This window comes from Rhinolophus sinicus, chromosome 2, assembly GCF_057876585.1.
Source record: "Rhinolophus sinicus isolate RSI-liver-muscle chromosome 2, RSI-T2T, whole genome shotgun sequence".
Lineage (NCBI taxonomy): Eukaryota > Metazoa > Chordata > Mammalia > Chiroptera > Rhinolophidae > Rhinolophus > Rhinolophus sinicus.
Window position 1 is genome coordinate 3,937,486 of NC_142502.1, and position 18,889 is coordinate 3,956,374.

Below are 18,889 nucleotides of genomic sequence, written 5' to 3' on the forward strand. Positions count from 1 at the left end.
TGACTTTGAGAGAAAATGGTTTCACATCATAACCAAATCTTAGAATTCACTTTCCACAAAGCTAAGAAGGTTAACCCACTGGACATTTAGTTCCAGAGCTAGTTAAGTGGTGACAATTAAGCAGAGACCCGTAGGAACAGTACTCACACATTAAAGGGCAAGAAAGACTATTTCTATCAGAGGGAAGTGGACGTGCGGATGCCCACACAAAGCATGGCACACATAGGAATGAGACTGCTGGGGCCGGAGTGGAGGGAAGACACGGCGGGTGTTCAGTGGTTCAGCTATGAAGCGGGGAATCTGGTTTACAAGCAAATGACTTCTGTACATTTACACTGTACATTTTTTAAGTATCCCCAAGTTTCAGATTTCAAAGGAAAAAGTTGGTGAACCACAATTAAAAGGAAAAAAATATATCTCACTAAGGAATTTCTCAAGGACTAGGGAAGAAGGAAGATTTAAAGTTTCCTACAATCTACAAAGAATGAAAGCATATAATTTCCAAAGCTGAAGATGATGGTAGGTTTTTTAAACTCAAAATCAAAGGTAAGCCACACTGAAACAAAATCGTTCTGCCTACCTTGACGCCAATTATCTCAAACTTCAAAAAACAGTTGGATGTGACAACTCTAGGAAACTTTTAAAAAACAAGACATAGTACCGTATAGTGAAACCATAACTTCTATAACTGATTAAAATAATTAGCGACTGCTGCATGGTCTAAAATACCTGTTGGAGAGCTAGCTGTGAGCTAACTGTCACAAACGCATTACTCTTCTATATTAGTATGTGAATGTCCCAGAACCCGAAGAGTATCACTTAGAAAACAAGGATTGTAACTTCTTCTGTATATCTTCTGTGTCACTGTCAAAATTTCCTTAAAATCATAAGCTACTACAAAGTGTGAACCAACTCTGCATAATTCTTTCTATAGATTCTGACCTAATATTAAACATTTAATGATTTTTTTGAGAATAAATTAGGGAATTAAGTGCTAAAATCATAACAAATCTGAATTACCCCTACTTAAAGCTGCGTTCAGCAACTAGTAACAAGTGTAAAAGGGATCAGCAGATCTGTGAGAAATTGGGTAATGACATAGTTAGCAGCTGATATTGACAGTTGTCCGTTTCTAGTCATAGCCATCAGAAGTCAGTCTGCACAGTTCCACAGGCAGACATCAACTCAACAAGTATGCAACAGAACTCAAACTGTTTTCATTGCATTTTTCACGTATTTATATTTTAAAAAGGGATTATATCTACAGTTTAATGCAGTCAGAGGGATTAACAGGTCTCAAAATCAGAAATCCATCCAAATACTTGAGGAATTCATTTAAAATGAGAATTCTGGAATTTCAATTTGAAATGGCACTCTTCACTTCATGTGTCTTCGTGACATTTTTTTTTTAAAGCAAACATTAAGGCATTTCGAATAGGTAAGTATGCCAATTTTGGGCCAGAAACTTGGGGTACTATCTAGTTATTATAAAGTAGACAGACTCAAATTGAGACATAAATAATAGATAAAACAGAAAATCCATTCCCTCATATACCCTTCTCTTCCTGTGTAAATTGAACAGTTGGTGTCAATAGCTTTTGATACCAGTCCCCAAAATTACTCCATAAAGAAAGTGGTCTCTGTATGCCGAGGGCTTCCAGGGCCTGAGGGAAATGGACAATAGAGTGTGAGGCAACATAATGCTCTAGTTCTGAAGTGAAACATTTTTACGTTGGGGAGTTTGGAATTCCTTGGGAAATTCCACCCAGGAAAACAGAGGTTGTTTCTGCAACTTCTCTAAAGGAAAGTCTGAGTTCTTGCAACCACTTTAAAGGAAAGATAACACAACAAACACCAAACACCCCCTGAAGTAGGACTCATGGCAGAGATACATCAAGAATTTAAAATAAATGTGCTCCAATGTTCATTGCAGCTTTATTTACGATGGCCAAGACATGGAAACAAAACAACCAAAGCATCCTCCGATAGATGATTGGATAAGGACGTTGTGGTGTAGTGTTTCCCCGAAAATAAGACCTAGCCAGACAATCAGCTCTAAAGCGTCTTTTGGAGCAAAAATTAATATAAGACCCAATCTTATTTTACTATAACATAAGACTCGCTGTTATATAATATAAGACTGGGTCTTATATTAATTTTTGCTCCAAAAGATGCATTAGAGCTGGTTGTCTGGCTAGGTCTTATTTTCAGGGAAACACGGTGTATATACACAATGGAATAGTATTTGGCCATAAGAAAAGATGAAATAGTACCATTTGCAACAACATGGATGGATCTTGAGATTATTATGCTAAGCAAAATAAATCAGACAGAAAAAGTCAAGAACCATGTGATTTCACTGATATATAGTATATAAAACTGAAAACAACAAAAGAACAAGACAAAGAAATGAAGAAACAAAATCTCATAGACACAGACAATAGTTTAGTGGTTACCAGAGGGTGGAGGGGGTGTGGTAGATGAGGGTAAAAGGGATTCAATATACGGTGATGGAAAGAGAAGTGACTCTGAGTGGTGAACACACAATGTGATATACAGATGATGTATTATAGAATTATACAACTGAAATCTATATAAGTTTACTAACAACTGTCACCCCAATAAACTTTAATTAAAAAAAGAATTTAAAATAAGATAATAAATATCCTCAAAGGCATAAATGAAAAGTTATATTATAAAACAGAAATAAGAGACTGCATGGGAAAATAACTGGTATGAAAAATATAATAAGCCAAATAGAGAACATATTGAGGGGGAAAGTAGCAGATGGGGAGAACCGATAATGAACCAGAGGACTGAATATCAGATGAAAAAACTGTACCAGGGTGTAGAGGACCATGGAGAAAAGCTAAGACATGTGGAGGATAGAAATAGGTTTGCCACATCAAGATAATAAGAGCTGAGGAGAGAAAAATAGAGGAAGGAAATATATATGAAAAAAATGACTAAAGTTTTTCCCAGAATTAAAAATAAAAATTTAGACTTCAACACTTGTCAAGTTCAAAACAGGACGGACAGTAAAGGTTCACATTGAGATATTACATTGAAATTTAAAAGTAATAAGATTTTTTAAAATTTGAAGGTGTCTGGAAGAAAATCAGATAAGTAATAATAGATTGATGATGATGATGATGATAGAGACAGACATATGAGGCCTGACAATTAAGTTCATGAACTCATCCTAGAAAAAGTGATAATACATCATTGTTGAATGTCACTAGGGTCACCTTCACAGTACTCCCCTTGGGAAGCTATGCACCAACGCCAGCACCTAGTCCACTCTTCAAAGCAATTTTGGAACTCTTTTGCTGGAATGGCCATCAGAGCATCATATTACCCTTAATGTCCTGAATGCCATCTAAATGTCTTCCTTTCAATATTTCCTTTATCTTCGGGTAAAGAAAGAAGTCATTAGGGGCCAGATCAGGTGAGTAGGGAAGGTGTTCCAATACAGTTATTTGTTTATTGGCCAAAAACTCCCTCATACACAGTGTTGTGCGAGCTCGTGCATTGTTGTGATGTAAGAACCATGAATTGTTAATGAAAAGTTCAGGTCATCTAACTTTTTCACTCAGACTTTTCAGCACTTCCAAAAGGTAAACTTGGTTACCTGTCCAGTTGGTACAAATTCATCATGAATAATCCCTTCGATATAAAAAAAGGTTAGCAACAGCATTGCAATAAGTTTGCGAACTTAATTGTGAGACTTCATAGATACAGATTGATCAATTGATCAGTCTATAGATGGATGTGATAGATGGACAGACAATTGTATATGCACACTATATATATGTACATATATATGTACACACACACACACACACACACACTTACAAAAGAACAGAAATCTGTTTGACAATTGCCCTTGGCTGCACTAAATGCAAGAAGGCAATAAAGTAGTATATTCAAAAAGTTGTAGGTAGAAAAACATGGAGACTACTTTGAGTTAGTGAGGGCACACCTTCCCAGTCCATCAAGGTCTTGCTCTCTCCTCCACCCCCCACATCCAATCCCTTGTGAAATCTCTTGATTCTGCCTCCAGGAAATCTCTTAAATATAATTTTTCTGTTCTATTTCCAGTGCTCGGACTTTATTTTATACCCAGATCACGAATCTTTACACCAATCAATCGCAAAGGTCTTCTAACTGATCCAGCCTCATGCTCTTCCAATACATCCTCTAAATTGTTCTCAGAATTGTCTTTCTCTCAATTCAAATTGCCTTCCTTTATTCTTCAGTATGCTAATTAGTGCTACACACACTCTAAATTGTCTCCGAACCCCAATAGCAGAAATTTATCTCTTATTTTTCCAGTGGACTTTCTACTTCTGGGTTAACACTGAGCATAATTTCAGCTTGTATTATCATACTTGAATCCCAACTAGAGTGAACCCCAAAGGGGCAATAGTAAGGTTCATGCATTTTAGGTTTACTAAGGTGAATGCATCCCCTCAATATTTTAGCATAGCTGGTGCTCAGCAAATGTATGGAAATGCTTTTGAATAGCACCACATCCAAGAAAGAGACGAGGAATTTTCCCATTCAGGCATCCATCTCCATTAAGTCCTATGCAAAGATAAGAGTGTTTCTGTCATAAACAAGGCCCAGTGCAGTTGAAACAGGAAGATCTGCTGGGGTGGTCACTCATTTGCATGCAGGGACATGAGAACACGGCAAAAGAGACGCTGTAAATCACCTGAGAGCGTGGTGATGGGGCCTCTCAGAAAGCCTGGCTCAGAATTATTAATTAAAGCTTCCTCAAGGCTGGTTTGTTTGCACATCGGTTGAGCTAAGCTTCACTGGTAACCTTGTAAATAATAAGACAGCCCGATTAGACCCACTCATTAATTAAGTGTCTTTGCTGCGAAGAAACAGTGAAAGCCTTCAGTCTGCGAGGGCCTATGGGGCAGTGATAAATATGCAGCTGTTGACACTTGTGGAATAATTTGACGTCTTCATCAGTTAACAAAGCTCCCTCCCCAGGGACACCAGCCGCACGTCACAGGGAAGATGACATGTCTGCTGCACTCAACTAAAGTTACATCAGATGCAAGTTTACAAATCATCTGAATTGGGAAAAACAAAGGAGGAAATGTTTCACACTCTTAAATGTGACCCTTAACTGTCCCATTTCATCGTCAGAGGCATCGGTATGCTTAGGGTACACAAATTTGGACAAAATTAATCTAATGATTTTACTTTCATGAGAATGTACAAGTCTGTTACATACACGTGTGTGTGTGTGTGTGTGTGTGTGTGTGTGTGTGTAAAACATTCATTTGGGGTCCAATTGCAGACACTTCTAAAACCATTAAATGTTTTCTGACTTTTTTTATAGTTCATCAAATGCCCTCAAACTGATACAGGGAACTAATGTGTATCATATTTATGCCACTGGAAAAATAGTCACCTCTACATCAATTTCCTTTGATTCTTATGCGTGTGGAAGTACTTTATAAACTGTAAACTACAGGCAAGACAAAGTGTATTGGTTCTTTTTCATTGTAATTTCTCCACGAAACTGTATTTTCTAATAAGGGTTAGATTACACTGTCGGTGGCCCTAGCCAGACTTCAAGTGACTCAGCCTGAGAGCTGAGGCCCTTTTCAATCTGACCTGAGTTTAGACTTCTTTATTCCTTTCTCTGATCATTTCTCTGTGCTACCCCAGCTGATATTCCCCCATTCTCTCTCTTTATCTAATGTGACATTCACATTTTATTCATTTATATTGCTTCTTGCCCCAATTAGAATTCTAGCCAACCTTCAAGAACCAAGGGTTTCTCGACTTCTCCCAATGATCACCTCTACCCCATGATTGCCAAAGAAGTGTGAGCAAGAACCAGCATCATGGGAGAAGTGCCATTGTATTAGTCATTATCAACACTTCACTGCTCCAGAGCGGAGCGGATCCACTGAAAACACTGCTAGTGGAGTGGAGCTCACTCACGAGGACTAGCATGACCTCTGCCCCAGTCCCCAGAGCCTAAATCTCGCAGTCTCTGGACTGCAGTAGGAGAAAGTGGAAGGCGCAAAGCCCACCCACTCTGTTATTTAGGATGAAGTAGATGGAGAGACGAGGAGAGGAGAGATGACCAGCCATCCCAGCCTCCGAGGTGTGCCCAGCAGATGGGTCTGAGCCGGAAGTCCAAGGACAGGAGAGCTGAGCCTCCATGACTCTCCCACACTTGGACTGGGCACCATTGGCATGTAAGCTTCTGCCCGGTCAGATCAGCAGATCTTCCTTGCTTGGTAAGGAGACTGTTCTGGGAGGTGCGCTGGGCCCGATGTGGCCAGGCTTGCTGAGAGTTCATCATACCCATCTTTTCTCCCTTCCATCACACTCTTAGTTCCATGAGGACAAGCTCCACATCTCGTTCATCTCGTGTTTCCCACAGAAACTTCCTTGGGCTTCGCCAGTACTGGTGCTCGAGGCATGGTGCATGAACAGAAAGTCAGAATGGGCATATAGCATTCTCTGTGGGGACACTGAGCAGAGAGCTGGCCACAGGGACAGCTGAAGAGAATTTCTCAGGATCGCCAAGAACGACCTCCCAGGCTCACCTAATGTGCTGTAACTGGATCTCCTTTGTTGTGACTTCAGGCACGTAATAAGTAAGAGGAAAGCGCATGGGACCAAGGTCAGGAGACTTTATCTGATACTAAACCATTTCATAACCTGGGGAGAGGACATTGCTGTCATGGAGAAGAGCTCAGAGCAGAGAATGCGGCCCCCTCAGGAACCCCCAAACTCAGCTAGTCGTTGTTGACCCACAGCACACAGTTCTGCTCCCAAGATGCTACGGTTTAGGCAGGGAGAGACCTCCCCGATACATGACAGCCTGAAGATTCGTTACAGAACCTGCACTAGGGACAGCCAGAGCAGGGCAACCATTTTGTGTGTTTTGTGTTTGACTGCAGTGACCTGAGATGTGTATGGTGTTATTAGTTGGGTATTTAATGATTACGCCACATTGAGAAGAAAGGGATGGAATTCTAATTGGGGCGAGAAGCAATATAAATGATGAATAAAATGTGAATGTCACCTTAGATAAAGAGAGGGGGGGAATATCAGCTGATTTAGCACAGAGAAATGATCAGAGAAAGGAATAAAGAAGTCTAAACTCAGGTCAGATTGAAGAGGGCCTCAGCTCTCAGGCTGAGGCACTTAGATTTATAAATTAGTAAAAAACATGTCATCACTGCAGAGTTTTAAAGGAAGCGAGTGATTTGAATAAAATTAGCATTAATGTGCAAAATGAGTCAGAAGGAGTCATACTAAAGTGAAGAAGATGGTTACAGAATCATTATGATAATCCAAATGTGAGTCGGTGACAGCAAAACCAAGTTCATGGCAAGCGCGTGTAAAGGCAGTGATGGCGTCAGAGACATTGAGAAGAGAGAATCCACAGCTGGGAGAGTGAGGAGCACAGCCTGTGTGGAGGGGCCCCAGCCAGCTGGCTGGCAAAGGTGAGGTCTGGGCCAAAGCAGCCCACACTTGCATCACGGACCATCGCCCGGAGGGCACATCAAAATGCTCGTTTCCAGGACTCTGCCCTGCACATACTCATTCCGGAGCTTGGGGATGGAGCCAGGAATGTGCATTTTCGTCAGTGGCCCTGAGTGGCACTTAGGCCACACTGAAGAAATTTAGCTTAAATTGTGAGTAATAAGCAAATAAGTCATATCCTCACAAATCCTAAGACGGCCTCTGGGTGATACACAGGGACCCGGGCAGGGGCCTGGGCTGCATACTTTCCTGTCCCCTCCATAGAAATCAAATGCCTCTGTATCTCGTCTTGATCATGGCCATCCTTGCCATGGTTTCAAACTGGCAACCCAGATGCTGGTCCCTCCTAACAAGCATTTGTGCTCCCACACCTCGAGAAGAGCTCCACACGCTGTGTCTTGCCTTTTCCTCTTCACATCACAATCAAGGCTTTTAATTTCCGATCCTTAGACGGCCACTAGAATCTCTTGACCAGAGGGATAATAATTAGACAGGCCCTTTCTAAAGAAGATAGCCCTATTTCCTGACCCATGCGTGCTACATTGACGGTGTGTGTGTGTGGGGCTCGGGAGTGGGGAGCCGTAGGGTCCCTTTCCCATCCTGCTGGGCACCCAGACAGCTATCACACCTGAGCTGCTAGCTGCAGGTGCTGGTTCACTGAAAATACCCCCAGGAAAGGGAGCGGCCGGAAGAGCTAAGTTCTCAAAGTTTCCGCTTGAACTGCATTTTGAAGAGAAGGAATACAAAACAAACAGAGAAGGAAAGACCCGCCAAAAGGAGTAGACCCAAGAGGCATGTCAGGTGGATCAGGGATGACCTCTCAACCTCTTTCATCTCCTCTCTGAGGCCTCTCTTCAGAACCTTAGCTTTGGGCAAAGGGTCCCCTTCATCCCACTGAACACGGCGGAGCCCACCCAGGCTGCCTCAGATTAAGGGCATTCACATGTCCTCGCTAGCGGGCCACATTAGCCTGGCAACAATGAAAACAACAGTAACACCAGCTCTTAGCCACTGAGCATCTCATGCTGTCCAGGCCACTTCTTCAGCATCCATAGTCCTCAGGGGGAGGAAAATGGTACAAAAGGGGTAGTTTACCCGTTTAGTAAGTGAATAAACTCAGGCACAGAGGGGGTCACAAATATTCCTTCGTTTCAAGAGCAGGACTGAGTCCAGGCCTGGTGGACATTAAAAGCCTACCTGCTTACCCATTACCTGAAAGCATGAGGTGGAAAGTGGAATAACTTGAATTTTATGAACAATAGAGGTGAGTTAAAAGGAAGCATGCTGGGCATGAGTTTTCGACCTGCCACACAAAAAAAGGGTTCAATTCCATTGAAATGGAAGCTGCAATCACAGTTTACGTTGGTCAGTGAGTCGTTATATTGACCCAATATCTTATTGTAATTTTAGTGGACTTAAACTCAAAAAGTTCAAATTTACATGCTATGCCTCATTCTGCTGCCAAGACCATCGCGCCTCCACTCAGGAAGGACATAGCCCCGTATCTGGCTGACGAGGTAAACTGCTTGGCCAGCTGCTTCCAGACAGCTGCCCAAGATTGTGACCATTAGCTCTTCTCTTGGTGGGATCAAGGTGTCCCAGGCCCAAATTTCAGTAACCAGCCCAAGCTTCTGAAAGTCTGCTTCTGAGCATATCCTGTTCTCTGATTGCGCTGCACTCCACCCCTGTGTGTCTCCCCCTTCTGTGGTCAGATGACAGCTGCTCAGCCGCCTTCTAGTTACAAGAATCTGAACAAAATACTGTTCACTGTGCTAGGCGCCTACGAGAGGGTGACAGTCCTTTTCTTAAAGCAGACCGTCTCCATTGCAGAGATGCCTGCCGTCCCCACCTGAGCATGCCACCTGAGCTTTCAAGCACTATGTGATGTTAGCAGGAAAAAAAAAAGAAAAACTTCACCAGGTTTTTTTTTTTTTTTTTCAGTTTAGATTTTTCCCCCATGTGTGCACTTCCATTTTCTTGCATGCACGCATCTGTGTGTGTGCTCTGTCTGTGCAGCATAGAAAGGCCACACACTTAGGAAGGAAAACAGAGTGTCCCTAAAATGCTCTCGTTTGCACTAATAGCTTTCTCCCTCACACTTCCCTCTAATGGTCAGTGGCCCCAGATACTATAAATATCTTCTCTTCCTAAGACTGAGATTCCCAGATTTTATGCTTCGTGTAATGTCCTGACAGTGTAACCACCAGTCTGGCACAGTCTACAATATGTAATCTGCAGCATTTTCCATTTGCAGGATAGCTATTGGAAGAAATTGGATATCACAGCAAAGTCAGACAGTTTATGAACTCTTCTTTTTAAGAGACACAATTTCTTTGCGTAGAACCTACAGAGAATAGAATAAGAGCTGGGCTTCCTTTACCATTTAGTTTGGGTTTACATTTCACATCTCAAAATGCAAGAAGAAAGGGCTTCCAATGTTATTTGACCCAATCCTTACTTCAATTCTCCTGGCATTTATCTCTCGTGTGTATGAAAAACTTCTTTTGAAGTCAGAATTCCAGGCGTGGAGGAAGAAGAAATTCGTCAAGAGAATTGAATTCAGAAAGATTAATGTTGAGTTTTAATACAGCTGTAGCTGACACATGTCAAGGAGATAAAAGGAAGACGCTGGATTCTAAGAACAGTGCCGGAACTGTGAAGCACTACGTTAAAAATATATATTATTTCTATTGAAATTTGTAGGACAAAAAAATCAATATAATCAACCACTCTAGTAAATGGATGAATTGATAGAATGTGCTTGGCCCTACAATGTCCATTTTTTTTTTTTTTTTTTTTTTTTTTTTTTTTTGATGGAAGAAAAAGAAAAGAAAAGCAAGCTTTCACTGAACACATTTCTGATATGTTTTCTAACAGGCAGTATTTCTAAGTAAATTTAACCTGAGAAACTTCCCTTGCCAATTTTATCTGGAGCTATTCCCACACAAACAACTTTATTAACTGTAAATGAAAGTTGATAAACTATTCCCATATACCAACATAGTTGCAATAGAATATCAGAGCCTAAGAGGTTTGAATGAACAAGAGTTTGGAAATAATTAGTTAGTCTCTCCAAAAAAAAAAAGAACAATCTTATTAAAAATTCACCCTTCTGCAGAAAAGAAAGATAAAATTCAGATTCATTTCAACATTTACCCCTTCCTATTTTTATTTCCTCTAACACTCAACTCCCTAAACTACAAAATGTATTTGTAAGAGTTTCATCATCAAATAAAAATTCCTTTATGAGCATCCTATGCCAAAAACACAGGTCAGTCTGTAGCTCCCAAATCTGAGGCAATCTTGACATGCTTTCACAACAGCTTTGTCCTGAATTTTCTGCTTTATGTCATTATAAGGGAAATTCAAATTGTTGAAATAAAAAAAGAATTAAAGTTACCAGTAATATGATTATTATTATTATTATTAACCATGAAATGGCAGTCAGAAGCATGAAGTCCAGGCTCAATGAATATATTTTTGTTGTTGCTTCATCAACTTGCTGCTTCGTAAATTATGATTGCCAGATAAAACCTCAAGATTGATATCTTCCTTGATTTAGTCTCAGAGATATAAGTGACTTTCTCCCTTCCTTGGAATATATGTATGTAAAGGACACCAAGGGAGAAACACTTTTAGGGAGAATCAATCGATTCCATTTTGTCAGGCAGATTTGAGATGCCTCTGAGGCATTCAAGTAGACATGGGTGCCGGGCGAGCGTCTGGTCTGGTGTGAGGTGCAGAGGAGCAGCTCAGGGTACATGTGTGGGCTCGGGAGCGCTGGGCACTGGAGGTGACTAAAACCATAAGAGGGATGGGACCGCCGAGCACATATATATAAACAGGGGAGACATGAGGACCTGCGTAACAACGTCATAGTTGAGGGGGTCAGATGGAGAAGCTGGAAAAGGACAATGAGAAGCAAACAGCTGTGCCATAGTGTCAAGGGAAACTATAGTATCAAATAGGAAAAATATCCCACTGTGGCTACGCTACCGGGAAGATGAATACCATGAACTTTGAAGACTAACCACTGAAATCAAGAAAAGACAATTTATGGTAAATTAGTTGGTGAAAGCAAAGCTACACCCTGGCATAGGCAGAGACTGAGGAAGGGGAAAGTGGAAATAAGAGGTGGAAACAGCTCTTTTGAGGCTTCTGCCTGTGACGAGGAAGAAAGAGATAGAGCAGATGTTTGAGAGAATGTGGTGACTAAGGGGGGTTCAAAGCTGCTTGTTACAAAGACAGGGGAACATAAGATTGATCCAGAGACTCAGATCCTTTGAGAAGATGCAAGAAATGGGATCAGAGATAGAGGGCTTAGCCATGAAATTTGCAAAATGGGAACACAGTTATTACCTCCACTTTACCAACCAACCAACCAACCAAACAAACAACAACAAAAGAATCGGATGTTCCAGAGAGTCAAACATGCATTCAATTCCTAACTCCATCTCCCAGTAGCTATGCTCTTGGGTAAGTTACTGCATGTAGAGTAGAGGTAATTATATCTACTGCAAAGAGATGGAATGAGACATGTGTGGGGCAAGTATGAAGTATCAGTAGCACAGTGTGTGGCACACAGGGGGCAGTTTGGAGGTTGCCTTGGTGCTGGTAGGGCAGTGCTTTGGGATATGTGACTGTGATGATTGCGATTGTGGGAGGAGCCATAGAGTTAGTAAGTCACAGAGCCAACCTTTACGCCAACGTCACGACTCCAGATTTGGCATTTGATACCACAATGCACCCAAGAGAAATTAAAAACTATTTTGAAGTAAATAAAAATGGAAATACATCATGTCAAAATTTGTGATACACAGCAAAAACAGTGCTTAGAGGGATATTAATAACATTGAATGCATATATTAGAGAAGAAGAAAGATCTTAAATCAATAATGTAAACTTCCACCTTAGGAAACTAGAAAAAGAAGAGCAAATTAAACCCAAAGTAAGCCAAAGAAAATAAATAATAAAAATTAGAGTAGAAATCAATAAAATGAAAACAGGAAAACAATAGAGAAAATCAATGAAACCAAAAGCTGTTTCTTGAAAAAAGATCAATAAAATAAGAAGCCTCTATCTAGGTGAACAAAGGAAAAAAGAAGGAAGACACAAATGACTAATATTAGAAATGAAACAGGGTCCATAACTACAGACCCAATAGTCACTAAAAGGAAAATAAAGAAGGGAAACTTTACCGCCACAAATTTGGTATAACTTAGATGAAATGAACCAATACCTTGAAAGACAGCACATTTCCCCAGATGAAGTGATACCACAAGGGTGTCTGTTTCGCTCTGGCTTTCTCCTACCCCATATGCTGAGTCCTCTTCCTCACTCTACATCTAAGAAATGTAGATTTTCTAACACTTAGCTGAGTGCCTACCATTTGGTGAGGTACGTTTATGTGTTTCTCAAATGAATGAGTTTTTCCAAGGTTCCATCCTCAGGTGTTTTTTTTCTCTTTAAAAACAAGCTTACTTACCACACTACCAAAATTTTAATGATCCACTCCATGAAGAAAACATGTCTTCAAACATCTATGTCTCCAGTATCCAAACACCCAGTTTATATACCAGCTTCCTAAAGGATACTTCTACAAACATTATCCACAACTGCCTCAACCTAAGAATCTGTAAACTGGACTCATTATCTTTCTTCCCCTCAAGTCCCAAGGACATCCTCAGGAGTCCATATTCTGCTTATGTGCATTGTTGCATTGTTCTCCATCATGAAAGCCTAAAATGTCAGATAATGTTACACTACCTTTTATCTCAGATTTTTGTAAATCTTGAAAATTGATTCTTTCTAATGATCCTCAACTCTACCCTATTTTTTTTCTCTATTGCTCCTGGCTCAGCATTTTTACTCTCATTGGACTAATTCAAAAGTTTCTTAAAATGTCTTCCTACTTCCTGGTTCTCCTTGCACAATTTCACCAAGCACACAAGTCCCAGAGCTAGAGAGAAGATAAGTTTTCAGAATCTAAGGGGAGTTTTGTACAGCTGGATTACATCATTCAAACATGCTTTTGTCTGGATCATGCCCATATTCTAGTATCTGATTTCTGCCATCCTCATTGTTTTTTTTAACTTAGATTAAGCTTCAGAGTTTACCTTTGAATGACTAGTTTCCTGTGGCTCTACTGTGCAATGAAAGTTGGTGACAGGCAACTTTCTCTGAAACGAACTTAGGTAGGGGGAATATGTCACAATTCTAGTGACATATCTACTGCCATTAAAAATGGCACCTCCCACCCACTCAAGTGCATTGACTCTAGTGACTAAGCAGTATGTTAATTTCATCTTCACTTTGAGCTCTGTGTTTTTTCTTCATATATGATGGCACTGACCAGAGATTTTTATATGTGCCCAGTGAATTTCATTGATCTCCTCTTCCTGTCACAACCCTGAAGGGTCAGGTAATTTTATTTCATCTAAAGTCATAAGAAGAAAGTAAATATTATTTTTTGCCAACTAAATCTCAAATAATATGTGTGCCCTTGGCTTCTCCTTGGGGTCTGCTGGAGGGAAGAAAAGATGTAAGGGTATTTATTTCTCCCGCTCCTCACAGAGTGGCAGGGCTGCCCACAGGCTGTCTATGTCCCTCCGCTGAAGAGGACAGCTCCTCTGTGTGTGGCCCACTTCCCCTCATTATCTCCCTCCCTCCAGGTTCTAATAACCACTCTTTCCGTTTGCACCTCCAGCCTGGTCCTGGGGTGATTATGGCTCTCCCCACTGTCACTAGTCCTGGGGAATAGTCTATTCCTTGTGATTTTCCAACACTCTCTCCAAGTTTGAAAATAGCCCCTTCGCTAATCATTCCTCAAATACCAAATCTGATTGTGCGATATTCTTCTTGTGGGAATCCAGATGGATTCAATCACTTACTCTGACTTTATGCCACTTATTTACTTTCTATAAACCTTAGGTTTCTCACGGGTAGACTAGGAACCATATTACCCATCTTTCAGAATTTTTGTGAAAAACAAAAGAGATAATCCTTTCTAAAACAGGAAACTCAAACTCCATATAATCAAAATATAAGCACAGCATTATAAAAGTAGATATTTGCATAGATAAAATGGAAAAGACAAATTGGAGGAAATGTTTGCCATATATATATACAATAAACACGAATATATATTATAATAAACATATATAACATATATCTAAAACATACATATATATAAATATAAATAATATGAGCTCTTATAAGTCAATGTTAAAAGGTAGAAATGAATCCAATATTAAAACGGCTGAATGTAGGTCAGTAAGAATGGAAAAACATGCAAATGGGCTTAACAATTTCAAAGATGCTTAACCACACATCAAGTGAAAAAAAAAGAAACGCAAATTAAAACCACAGTGAGATATGTTTTTTTATGTAATGAAATGAAAATGGTCAAAAACTAGGATAATACATTCTGTTGATGAGGATGTCGGGAAATATGAATTCTCATACATCATTGGCAGGAATATAAATTGGCACAACCTCTTCGGAGCAAAATTAAACAATACCTAATAAAATTAAAAATGCCCACACCCTCTGGGCCAGCAGTTCCACTTCCAGGAACTAATTTTCTAGCTCTCCTAACACAAGTGAACAAAGACGCCAGTACAGAGCTATGCATTACAGCATCCTCAAAAGATGGGAAACACCCTCCGTGTCCATCAATGTGGGACGACTGTAGAGCTTGGAGCCCAGAGCCCACCTGGGCTGGGACCAGGTTTCCTGATGCCTCCCTAGCATGTCTCTGGATTAGGGCTCACCGGGAGAAATGTGCAGGGTGACAGGGCAGAGGGACAGCACTTACTGAATTAGGTGGGCGTCCGGCCGGTGCTCCTGCATCTCACTCACCTGTGGGCACGGCAGCAGCCAGGTGTGCAGCTCCTGTAGCTCCTGCTGCACGGCCTCTCGCAGATCCTCTACGACCTGGCCAGGTGCGAGTCCAACACCATGGTCCGGGGTTCCAGCTTACCATGCAGATCTCCTGAATGGTCAACAAGAGAGGCAGTGAAAGAAAGACACGGTTTCACTTTCTCCTCACAGTTGCAGTTTGTCCTTGGCCCCCTCCTTTATGTCCAAGCACCAACCCTGCTGACTTCAGACCACGCACCATTTGGGGAATCCACAGACTCACAGAGGCTGCTTAACCGACCCCCAGACAGCAGAGAGTCCAATTCTTCTGGACCACTTAGGTTGGAGCTGCTTTCCTGACCAATCATTAAATAAACCATGAGGATTATATAACCACCAAAAGTAATGGAGGAGCTCTATAGATGAGCAGGAAGCAATGTCCAAGATAATATCATTAAGTGAAAAGAGTGAGGTTCAGAAAAATGTATGTCGGTTTGCTACCTTTTAGGTTAAAAAAGGGGGGGGGGGCACAGAAATGCATCCTCCTGCACTGCACACTAAGCCATATACCCACTTGCATACCCTGAACCACCCCTGGAAGGACACATGGAAAAGATAGCAACACTCCTCTGGGGAAAAGATCTGGGAGTGACAGGGAGGGTGACACTCCATTGTCTGTCTTTTGTACTGTTTGAGTTTTTTCCCATGAACTTGTATTAATTTTTAAATAATAATAATGACATTTAAAATGAAATGACTCACTAAAACCTCACTGCATAAATATTCTGAGCATAAGGAACACTCAGGAAACATCAACTGCCTTACACTCTGTAGGGGGAGCCACTTTCCTCACCATCTATGTAGACCCATCCCATGTTTCTTCCTTCTGTGACACAGGATGTTGCTGTGAGCGGTGGTACCCATATGGATAGAACAGAAAATGAATAGCTATTCTTTTACTTTAGTCAATCTGACAGCCAATGACACAGTAAAAAATCAGGGCATTGCTGTTCATGATTTCAGTTGTTGGAGTAGAAAGGACAGAGATATGCAATAGCTGTTGTTAAAGAAGGAAAGAAAGGGATGAGCTCATGAGTCTCACAAAGGTTAAGGGTGGAGGGAGATATTTCCTATGGCTGCCAGCTTTCTATATTGTAGTTATGTTTCCTTGAGAAGGCAGCAGCATGCGAACACTATGTGAAATTTTCAAATGCCTGTAATGTAATAAAATCCCAAATGCTGAATTCTGCTTTATTTATAGCTAAAAAGTATAAGAACGATATTGGGGTGTGTGTGTGTGTGTGTGTGTGTACACTAGAGCCTTAGGAATACATTTTATTTATAAAACTCAAAAGTGGTTTCTTTGAAGCCACAATGAGGAGGATATGTATTCTGGTTTAATGGAAACTGGATAAAATATTTATGGAAGATTATAAATTTTGTGAAATATGTACACACAAATATAACATACAGTGGTAAAAATATAACTTAGAAAAACTCATTGCCTTGAACAACACATATTTTTGGCTAACAGGTTGTAAGAATAAAAGTCATATATTATGGGGCTGTAGGCAAAGAAAACTACACCGTCTTACTTATAACATCGAAGCACGTCTGTTCTTTTCACATCACTTCCTCTGAGTTGTTCCAATGAGATTTCAGCAATATGTGTGCACCAGCCATCCCTCCCCCCTACAACGTTCCACCCCCACGAAGAGAGAGGGCCTATGCATGAAGGGAAGTGATAGGGGAGACGCAGAATGAAGGACCCATAGGAGAGGACGAGCTCTCCCCCAAGTGCACAAACGATTGGCAAAATGACCGGAGATCATAGGTCCCCGCCCTGCAATCCTATCCACTTTCAAGCCTTCTGCTTCAACCTGGTTTTGACCCCCAGCTGTACCGGAAAGCAAAGTGAATACCAGAAGAGTGACGTTTCAGAAAGGAAGCGAAAATCTTTTTAAATGCCTGTGATACCATAAGTGTTCCTTGTAAGAGCCACGTGCACAATGGCCTCTCTTCCTAAAGGTCTAAATGGAACTGTAGTCACAATTAGGACGTAATCAGAACGCACTCCAAACTCACATCCACAGGCATTAAAACAATCGCTATTTTAAAACAAGTACTTCACACATACACAACTGTAACATTAATTGCAATCCCGTTTAGACTCGCATGGTTTTCCTATGCTGATTAGTTTTAGCAATCAGATGTCAAGCTTTCCAGAGGGAGTTTTGTTATTAAGTATCAGTTGGTCCGAAAGCACTTGAGAGAAGGAGAAAAAGCATCTGTGAGCAGGCAGCGCTCTCCCCGCTGGGATGCTAGTTATCTTTCATCACTCATAAGCATCACAATCATTATTATTTCCAGGCACTTATAGACCACCTTTCCTCCCCAATCAGCGTATAAATGGTTTTAGAAATGCATTAGAAACAGCGTAGATATGGATCACTTCACACAGCTCCAAAGTACAGCCACCTCAAGGGGAAACACGGGAAGTTCTATATAAATCAGAAAAACACTAAGCCAAGTTTAAGACCAACCATGAAGAATGACTTATTTGCTTGAAGCCATAGGGAATATGAGGTAAGCAAAGGGAACTTCCTTCCCCTGGTTACAAGGGCAAAGTGGCCTCCGGGATTGGGGTCTGAGGTTAATGAATCGAGATTCCAGATGGCAGTGCTGCTGAAGGACTAGCCCCCGCTTTTATCTTCTGGAAGGAGATAAAGCAAGTCACGTCAAGGGCTTCCCGGTGTTTCTGGGTCTTGCCAAGGATGCAGTGCTGGCCTGGGAGAAGGGATCCTATGCTCAGATGATACAACAAAATGACCTTCTGCTGCTCACACATCCATCAGGACCCAGACAGCCTGTGTTCCAGTGCTCTCTTCGGTGAAGCCAGTGTTGGTATTTCTTGCCGGATCCCAAAACTCGAACCATTTTGTTTCTGTGCAGAACCTGTCATGCTCCTACCTCGTCCGGGAGCTGCCTCACCAGCAGCACCTGGAAAATATCTGTGGTTCTTATCAAAGTCGCCTCCTCAGATGTCCAGATGCTGTCTGGAGCCTCCCCCTTTTTGCGAGTCCATTGGACGCCCCTAGGGCAGCACTTGAGAAGAACTAACCATCTCCTGCTTTGTGGAGGCAGAGAATCAATCTGCTTCATCTTGTTTGTGGTATTAGAGGTGAATTTCCTCAGGGCACTTATGAGAGATGCCAATTTTTAATGAGACTTGTACTTGATATTTACTATATTTAGATGCAGACCTTTCCTCCATGGGATTCGGTAAATTTTGCTGGCAAACTTCAGTTTTTCATAACATGTATATAATGATAGTACAGTCACCCCCACCCCCATCTTTGGGGGATACGTTCCAAGACCCCTAGTGGATGGCCAAAACCACAGATAGTACCAAACCCTGTAATACTATGTTTTGTCCTATATATACATACCTATGATAAAGTTTAATTTATAAATTAGGCACAGTCAGAGATGAACAATA

General features: G+C 41.1%; 1 long non-coding RNA gene across 1 annotated transcript in view; it reads right to left on the reverse strand.

The window, feature by feature from the left end:
- LOC141571925 (uncharacterized) overlaps nucleotides 1-18,889 on the reverse strand; it is a 45,230-nt gene that overhangs the window by 17,913 nt on the left and 8,428 nt on the right. Inside the window, exon 2 of the long non-coding RNA XR_012496969.2 lies at nucleotides 15,391-15,523. This is a non-coding gene — a long non-coding RNA (uncharacterized LOC141571925). The remainder of the gene's footprint in view (nucleotides 1-15,390; nucleotides 15,524-18,889) is intronic.